This window comes from Xiphophorus hellerii, chromosome 19 (assembly GCF_003331165.1).
Source record: "Xiphophorus hellerii strain 12219 chromosome 19, Xiphophorus_hellerii-4.1, whole genome shotgun sequence".
Classification (NCBI taxonomy): Eukaryota; Metazoa; Chordata; class Actinopteri; order Cyprinodontiformes; family Poeciliidae; genus Xiphophorus; species Xiphophorus hellerii.
This window is the reverse complement of record NC_045690.1, coordinates 11,813,318-11,823,534: the sequence shown is the minus strand read 5'-3', so window position 1 is coordinate 11,823,534 and position 10,217 is coordinate 11,813,318.

The following is a 10,217-nucleotide window of genomic DNA, read 5'->3' as shown; positions in this document are numbered from 1 at the left end:
ATAGGTCCCTTGTGACTGAGGTCCATTAAAATGAGCTAGACCTTGAGACTGCCACATGGGGAAAAAGGATGTCTTCTTCCACCGACCAGATCTCAGATAATGGAAAGTTAATGGATGGGTGGTACATACTGTTGTTATATTGTCACAGTATCTGCTAAATTTGCTAAAATAATCTGTATCCTCCCCAGATTCACATTCCTACTATTCCCTTATTTTTACTGGTAGCAATGCTTATGCTAGTTTCATTTTTGTCACCTTTTCCAAGAAACTGTCATCTTTTACATAAAGTGACATAAACACGTCTTTGCATGAGGAAGCCAGTCTGTTTGTCACGCTGATGTGTGCAGTTATATAGTGCACAGGATAATCTCTTTACAGCACATGCAGTGCATACACAGTATGCAAAGCATGTTGTGGTGTAGGCATTAAGGCTTTTGCACCGTGATAAAAAGGTGGTTTGCATATTAACTATATTTAGCCAGAAATTATGTTGTTTAAATATCCTTATGGTGAAGGCTAGGCTGACAACTCTCAACTACCTCTGATAGGTGATATTTAGGATGGAAAGTGAGCACCAAGACAGAGCTCAAGTGCTGACAAGCAGGGAAAGTTTTAGCCTAGGAAACATAATACTTTATAAGAAAATGCAAAGACAAATTACACAAACACTGGCAATTAATGCCATCTGTTGACAAATCACAGCTGATAACGTTAATGTCATGCAACAATGCAATATTTCTTGAAACTCCACTCATATACCGTCTCTGACATGGTTCACATTAGTTCACATTAGTAGGCTAGATCTGTATAAATGGTGTGTTCATAAGGAAGCTTGGGACTGAAATAATCAGTTTAACAAACTGAATTATTGGGAGACACAGATTAAATTACTACCATGGCTTCAGACAGTGAGCTAACAATGATTAATTGCAAGTTATTGCTTAGCATTGAATGACATAAAATGTAAAAAATCTAGTATTCATTTAATCTCATGCTTAGATTTTTATTTCCTTCACAACCTAACAATATTTCATTAGCTCATTAGAAAGTAATCTGACAAAACAGAGGTTTAAATTTCAGGTTTGTAACAGATAGCTATGCATTAATATTATTAATATTATCAATATAGATTAATATTAAAAATACAGCAGTTTATGACCAGCCAAACAGCAGTTAACTACTGTTTTCACTGTAATTGATATTTAAATAAGAAATCTTTGAGGTTTCCACTGAGATGTTTTGACAGTTCTTACATTTGTGGCTTAACACAAATTTTGGTACTGACTCCCCTTTCTCATCTAAAATGAATGGTTAGTGCTTGCTATGCTTGAGTGGCATGCGCGCACATACAATATTGATGCGTTTGCCAACAGCCAAAGATGCACTTTGACTTAAGTGCTGTGTCTTCTGTTTTCACGGTAATACAACATATTAAAGTTATAGCAAGAAAAGAAGAAATACTACCTTTCAAAGAATAAAACAAGACAGACAACAGAGTTGAAAGTTAAAATACAATTTCTCAAAACTCCACACTATACAAAGCATCATATTTAACACAGGAGATATCACAAACAAATAAAAGAGAAAAAGAAAAATCCCAGTAAAAGAAAATCTAAATGAGTCATACATATGTGATTAATTTAATTTTTGTTTTTGTGTTTGAGTTATATTTATTAAATATAGCCCTTTGAGTCTTACTTTATATGCCCTTTGATTTTTTTTCTCCTTTACTTTGGGTCATGAAAGAAAATAGAGCTATTATGTACAAAAGTTGATATAGAAATGTGTGCTGTATGAAAATATGCTAAATTCCTGCTTAACAATTATTTTCAGAAGCTAAATGTAATCTGATAAACAAGACTCATTAAAATGCAAATTCTAATTTATTAAATATGACCGTACATCGCTTTTTACACTTGTAAAAGATCGATGTGTAAAAAAAAAAAAATTAAAATAATTTCCTATTCAAACTTAGCAGCAAAATATATCACCATTAAAAAACGAAACTTTAATTTTATTACTATTATTCAGTGTGGAAAAACTTTTTGTCTTCCAAACAATCGCTTATAAATTAAATCAAACTAACTTTGGAATTTTATTAGCTTAAAATGCATTATTTGTATTTTAAGTTAATCAGAGTGTAGGATAAAGTTGTAATCCATAACTTTCTGCTACCCTTCAATTAAAAACGAATATTTTTATTAATGTTTATGGATCTTGACACATCTTTGCACAAAGACGGTCTCAAAAGTTGTTATAAGTATCTAATCTTAGACAGTCAGATGTAATGATTTGCATATTTTCCGACTGTGAGATTAAAGGTTTTTTTTTGTTTTGATTTCCAGACATTTAAATCCAGTCTCTGTATTTCTTTCTTTTCTCTCTCCTTCTTCTTGGTTTCACAGCAGAGAAGCTGGGAACTAATTAAAGGGTCGTCCTATAACAGTTTGCAACGCCACTGTCAAACACTATGTCCACCTTTTGGCTTAATGTCAAGAGAGATAGAGGTCATTATGAAAAGGCAGAGATTAATGAGCACCTGATTAAATCCCCATCTGAACCATCACTCAGCCTAATGAGCAGTTTTAATATACGGTAATATGAAATAACCAATAAAATACACAAACTCTCAGATGGTAAAACTAACTTGCCCTAACTTCAGAATAAAAGTGCTTAGTGCACAAGGTAAGAGACTTTATGTTTTTATGGATGTTGAGTCAATTTGAGTTATAAGTGAAAAAGTAAACAACCTGTCCTCTTTATATTCACATGCTCTGATTGTTCCCAATGTTTTGTGATGTTCTCATTAGATCTTGCTGATCACCTTCCCTTTTAATAATGGAGCTAAGCAACCCACATAGCGGCTGTGACAATTCTGGCCTTCGAAGGAGGAAAAGAAAGACAAATACTGCATTTCAATGAATTATGGATGGGGAAAGCATCTATTATTCAGCCGAACAGTTGAAAGCAATGTCAATTATGGAGCAGGCATGATGTCAAGAAAGCCTTGAAGTCATACCTGCTATTGGAAAAGATTTAGGTGAAAAGTATCTAATTGTATTTTTTATTTATGTAATTTGTGATTTTATTTAACGTCCATTTTGCTCATACTGGACTCTGTATGTGTTTACCTGTTCTTCTTTTAATTGGAGGGGATAATAATAATCTGGTAATTAATAAAAACATGGCCATGTTGTGAATAATAACATAGGCGAGTCTCACAGCAGAGGATATTAAAGCTACATCAGCCCACGGGACACAGCGTAACTATAAAGGCCATTCCGCTGAGATGCATTTAGAAAGGGGCCAAATTGGGGCCATGTTTTTGAATAAACTGAACGGCTAATTCATTGTGTGTGGGGAAAAAAAGACATTTGAACTTCATATCGTGCTAAAACAGTTTTGGCTTGTGGATATGTTTCTAAGCTTTGGTTAAATGTGTTATTGTGCACGAATAACCCAGTTATTTATGCACAATAATCATAAATTACTTTATGATCTGTCAAAAATGTGTTTGAAGGATACATTTTTCTACATTCCATTGAATAACCATAAAACCACCAGGGAACAACCGTTTTTATTCAAAACTAATGTCGACTCTAATCCTATTAATTAAAACCTAAAGTAATTCACAAATAGAAATAAAAAATAATTATTTTTCACTGCTACAGCAAATAAAATGACGATTCACAGTATTATCCAAGCTAATTTTTTTTCTTCTTTTTATCCCAAATATTTTAGAGGGAAAACAAGAGAAAAGGATGGGAATTCAAAGTTAGAGAACATTTTATCTCACACCAGAGGAGTCGCTACAGATCAGGAAAAGACACTTACTTTGTGGTCTGGAGTCAGACTATTGACTGAATGAAGCTCTCTGTTTCCTTCTCCTCTCTCAGATCATTCAGACTGGAGGGTGGTTGAATCTCTTGGTACTTCTTCACTTCAAATTTGGAACCAGGTGAAACAAAGTAGAAGCAGACTGAAAATCTTGATTAATTTTCCAACAAATTAGATGAACAATGCATGTGGTACAAATAAAAACATTTGTCACAGAGTTGATAACCTCTAGGGAAGGAGTCTTCAGAAGACTTGATCAGCCAATCAGAGGCAGACTCTACATTCACTTCCAGCTTCTGATAAAAGCAGTTCTTTGCTATGGCCCAGGTGTTATCATGCCACCCATCTTTTGGTACTAATCAGTTCTTTTGACATCAAAATTGAAATTAACCTATTGCCAAACAAGCACGGACACTGAACTATCAATGAAACTAGTTCGTCAGCAAAATGTCCTTAGTTCCGAAGCATGCTTCACATTAGACATTTAAAGTGATGGACATCTTAAACATAATGACAGCATCCACAATTTCTGTGAAAGGTGACATGCAGTATTCTGCTCCATTTCTTGTCCATAAGGGAGAAGTTAAAGAATATATGATGATACGTAACTCAATGAATGACAATAAAGACAGAAACAAAATAATCTCACAGTCTTCATCATGAAGCTAATTACGCTGTGCTTTACCTTTTGTTAGCCTGGGTTGTCGGTATCAGCTTATATCCTAGCTTCTTGCCTTTTTCTTTTCAGAGCATCAGTCCTTTTCAGCAGAGTGCCTTTAGGGAAATGATGACCAAAATGATGTAGTGGAGGAAAGTGGCCATTTATAGAACCTCAGACCTTAGAGTGCTTGAATGGATGAGCAGTTACAGATATTCATTTTTCTTCATCTTAGATCGTGATGATTACTCCCCTCTCAGAGGTCACATGTTTGAGAATTGATTCTTTTAAAAGGCTTTCCAAGTCAACAAGCATCCTGCCGGGATGTGTTCAGATGTCACTGAGACAGGGAAAACGATTGTGTGTGACAGAACTTCATGGATTTCTGACAGCCTGTAATTATGTCTACATTGGTCTTTCAGCGAGGAAGCAAACTGTACGTCTTCTGCAGGGAGAATGAGAGCCGTTAGCAGAAGGGAACTAACAAACAAGCAGTCTTGGCTGACCTTTTGACACCCACAGAAATCCAAGGGAGATATTGTTCATTAGTCTCAGCATCAACCGATGTGACAGTGTGATCTGAAAATAGCTTTTTAAATAATCACGTCCCCAGAAGCTTGACTGAGCTCAGATAATGAACCCACCTGAAATTACAGCTCAGACAAGAACAATAAAGAGGAACATTACAGGAAATGTCTGACTATTGATTCAAATTAGAGGTGGGAACACAGGAGGTGTTTACACTAACAAAATTATCCAAACTTTATAAAATGAAAGTTTTTGTTTTAAGCACATTAAATTTTGAGAAATCATACATTTTACCTTGTTATGTTAGGTTTTATGTTTTATGGTTCTTAGGTCACCAATATGGTTTTGTTCATGACAGACATGATTCAATACAAATAACCTTTTCATAGCTTCCTTAGATTGAACACCCTCCTGTTTTACTCATTTTCTTCAAAATGTTTTCATATAATCACTGTTCTTGTCAAAACAATTTGTTTCTGCTGGTATCGACCCCAGATCTCCAATTTATCATGTGGTTTTAGTGAAGCTGTTTATCTGAATGTCAAACCTGCAAAGGTTATTCGGGAAGCTAACTTATCAGTGCTAATCATCATGTTTTGCAAACTTATAAATCTAAAAAGTATCTATATTTATTACATTAGTAATATCCATAACTAATGTGTAAAAACTAAGCTGAGGTTGTTTTAATATATAAAAACAGCCTGAGTCAGGAGAAAATATTAATTTTGTTATTATTTTATGTTTGAGTGTTGCATTTTGCTCATGCAATCATTAGTTAATAGCAGTAGCAGTTCTTGGATAATTGGCACCCTGGGTGAATTCTGCTTCTACGTTGAAACCCCATTTTATTGTTTTATAAATGGGATAAAACATTACAAACAAAAAGACTTTGATCATGTTTTTATGTGGATTTACAAACTGAAGAAGAAATGTAGAAATCTTAAATTGGGTTTAAAGACCCTGCCAGTGTAAGTGGTCTGTAGCTTCGAGTGAAAATGAATAAATGGAGTCCAGAAAAAGAATAGCCCTTTAATTAACCAAGCAGTCATGTTTTTGGGCAGTTAAAGGATGGTTAAGGACCTGAAGAAACCCATGGAGAGTGCCACTGACTGGCACTGTGCTACTAAATGGCTTTAAAAATGATTGTTCTTGTTTACTAAAATCAGTGTTCTCTAGATTCATTGTAATTCCCTTAACAGTTTTTGAAGAATTGTCATACTTGCTATAAATTTGTAACAAATTTTGACTCTTTGACTCATAAAAAAATAAAGTCACAAAAAATCACATTTGCTAGTAAAATGTATTCTCATGTGCCTTCTATGCCTAAAACAAAAAAAAGGCAAATATATTTTAAACCATTGGACTTCATGCAGGGATTTTCTGAAAGCTTTTCAGGCAGGTGGTTGGCTCCCGCTGTGAATTACTGTTCCATGGAAGCAGAAGAAGATGTTGGATCTGGAGCAAACACAACCAGAGTCTGACCTGCTCTTTGTTACAAACCTTTTCAGGGAAAATTCCCTCTTATCTCAACACTTTCTCCTCTTTGCATTACATCTGCAATTTTGCTGCTGCCATTCTTTTTTTTTCAATTAATTTTAACAATTGCTTGTTTTATATTCCATTTTTCTGTAAATTACTGTAGATTATATCTTTATTGCATATGTTTTCTTCAAGGTTAGGCATAGCTGTCAGTTCTTGATTGAAGATGTTGCATTTTGCAACCTCCCGACAGCTTTAGTTTGAGTGTGAGCAAACATGAAGCACTCTTTTCAGTCCAATTATAACATTTCGAGCCGCTTTTTGCTTCCTTCTACCTCACTTGGCACTAACGTACACCTTGAGGAGCAATAAAAGGGAATGAAAGTCAATCATAAATCATTCTGACAGCTGCACTGGTGAATTGTGTATTACCATGAATCCCACATTTCCATAACAGTACTCTGCTTCCTTTATTTTAATGTGTGTTATTGAATCGGTTAGGACCACACTAACGAGACTAAATCAGGGGTGTGTTTACTATGTTTAAATGCATGTATTACTGTCATTCTTATCATAAATACCTTAGTCAAAGCTTTGTTTGCTACCTCTTCAAGATGAAGCCAGTTCATTGGATTCTCACAGGATATGAATTTCTCTGCCCACAGATGGTTTCATGAGTGTGTGCCGTTTTATGAGAGCTGGAGAGGTAAAATGATATTTCTTTGTGGGTATTCGCACAGTCAGCTGCGTTGCACACATATTTATTACTCCGGCTTCGGCTTCACACCTCCTCATAAGTGTTTTTATTACAGAGGAAAAGCTGGTTGCTTGCTAAGCGGTGAGAGCTGAGTGCTGGAGTTTTTCTTTGTAGTATTCCTGCAAAAATGGGGCTTAATTAAGATGTTCACAGTGATTTTTCTCTTCATTCCACCAAAGAGTTTGTCGGATTGTGTACGTTCCTTATTATGTCTTACACAATCAAGTGAATTTTTCAACTCCTTTGGCCATCATTAGCCTATGACTTATATTCAGCTTAATAGCCTTTGGGATGCTGTGAGCTAAGCTGACTTTTTTGTGGCAGCTCAACCTTAAGTTTGAAATAAGAAATGCCTGTGTTCTGTCATTATTTTTTCCCCATGCCCCACTCTTGCTGTCAGGAGTTGGTACACATCTTTGTCTAATTAGTTTTACAGTGTTCATTAGCAGATTTGGTTAGATGGTGGGTATCACACAGTTGCCCCAATTCCTCCTAGACACGGACGTCTGGGCGATAAATCATCCCTGGCTGCCTGCTGTAATTAGTCTGACTGCTGAAGTGTTGTCTTTTGCCCTCCGTGTCTGGACGAGAAATACGGTCTGTATCATTTAACCTACATATTACCTGTCTTTTAATCTCGTTCAGGGATCTTCGGGGATATGCACAGCAAAATATCTGGCTTCTACCATCTCTGTTAGAATTATTTAATGAAGAAAATTATTTGCATTCACCACGAACGTCATATATAACTGCTGTCACATTGCTTTCAGCCTTGCCATGTACGCTGGTTAAATAACAAAAAGTTGATTTTGCACAGTTCTATATGTAAGAAAATTCAGTCGACTGCCCTGTTCCATATTTCAAGTTTGTAGACCAGTTTTAATGCACTTTTGATTTAAATAGTACGTGTGTATTGGGAGCTTTGTGTGGAATTCACGGTGTGTTACTGTCTCAAGATCAGGAACATTACTTGTGCTGGGATTTCACATCAAAGGTTAATCTGACTTTCTGGGAATTAAGTTACACCTCTACTGGTCAAATATGTAAGAGGTGAATTAACCAGAAAGTAGATTCACTTTCAAGTGTTTGTAATACCGAGGTGAGTTTATCAGGAATTGCATGAGTAAGCCAAGTGATTGAAGTAATGTTAGCTGTGACGCCTGAATAACTGGTGATCAAATTATATATGTGATCATGCTAAAATATAAAATATATAAAATATCAAAATGATATATAAAATAGTGCTGCAGCAGTATTTTCTTGTGTTACATACACAACAGTATAATTTTGTGTATTGTCACTTGTTTTTTTCTTCTCTTTTTAAGAGAGGAATTATTATGCAACATATAAAGTCAGAGATTTCAGAAACAAACACATAGTGCACAAGTTCCACTTCACTGTAGACTCTAATTTACCCTAGATCAAAATGATGCATCCAGGCTTATGTCCTACTTCACAATATCTGGGCAAAGGTCCCTGAATAAATAAGCTTCTGGTATAATTCTGGTGAGATCTTAAAGCTCTTTTCTTGGCTGAAATTCCAGAGCCCATATAAATTGGTCGGTTTCCAATATTGGTTGTTTGAATGTGTGTCTCTCCTCACCTTTCACATTGAAAGGTGTGGCTGACAGTTGTGTCCCTGCAGCTGCAGCTCATCAAAACCAATCAGAAGGAGCATAAAGACAATAGATCCCCTGAGGCAGATGCCAGATTGTTGTTATCTGGCCAACCTTCTCTTATGTTTCTTCCTCCCTCAAGTTCTGACGGTTATCGCTGCTGTCTTCCTCAACAGGAACCAATATGTTTTATTGCTCTGCTTCCTCATTCCCTTCAATCGTTGGGGAAATGTTTTCAATTTTCCCTCCTTGAATCCATTCACTGGTCTTCTAGCTGCCGTTGTGAAAGCAGCAGTACCAATCACTCCAAAACACACTGCTCTCATATCTGCTTATGAAACATTTCTTGTTCCTCAAACAGGAATCTCTGAAAGAAAACAAAAAAAATGATCACTTACCATTCACTGTCACCTTCTGATCTCAGAGTGTAGATATGCTCTTCTCCTCCTAAACCTCCTTCATCACTGCAACCATTTAGTAAACAAAGCTACAGTGTTATGTCTGAAAGTGTTGAGCCCTGTTAAAAATTATTGGATTATACTCAAAAGAAACTAACCAATTTAGATGAGGATTACCACTTCTGATGAGAACAGTCACATGTCCAGATGAAACTATACTAGAAATTTGCTGTTGAATAATAAAAAGAATGGCCTTGAATTTGAGACTTTACAATTTTGATTAGGAAAAATTTCACACATTCCTGTTTTTAGAAATTTAAGGTGCGTGTATTATCTGACCAGTCCAATAAAATACATTATTATTATTATAAGTTTTTTAAAATGTATGTTAGCGACATGCCCATAAACTTATGGCTTTAACCGCAACATTATTAGCATATCAGGATGAATTATTTGTTTCTCTACAGCAGATACTGCCGCCTGAGAAAAACAATGTCTCTTTGGGTTGAACATAGGTTCTTTTCTGCCATTCTCTCAGATAGCAATGATGTTGGAAATTATTCAGCCTTTAGTGGGCATGAAGCCTGCTAGATTGGGGATGTTCTTCTCCAGCAGCTGGGTGTCACATTCAAATAAAAGTAAATTAGCTGTCACCATGGCTCGGCTTGCTATGCCTCAGAGAGTATCCTTTCTCACTGGCTCTCTCTTCATGCCAATGCAGGAAAATAAGTTATTATGGCAGGAAGACGTAAAGAAGCACAACTTAATTCAAGGGGAATAGGTTTCCTTCATCAGGGGAAGAATTAAGGCTACAGAAATGTTCACACTGATGTACAGCACCAATACAACAAATTGCCAGGTATTTCCAATGAGGCTTGATGGAAATAGGAGGAAACAAACTGAATCTCTGCTTCTGCCAACCAAAGGGTTGACCTCTCATTATC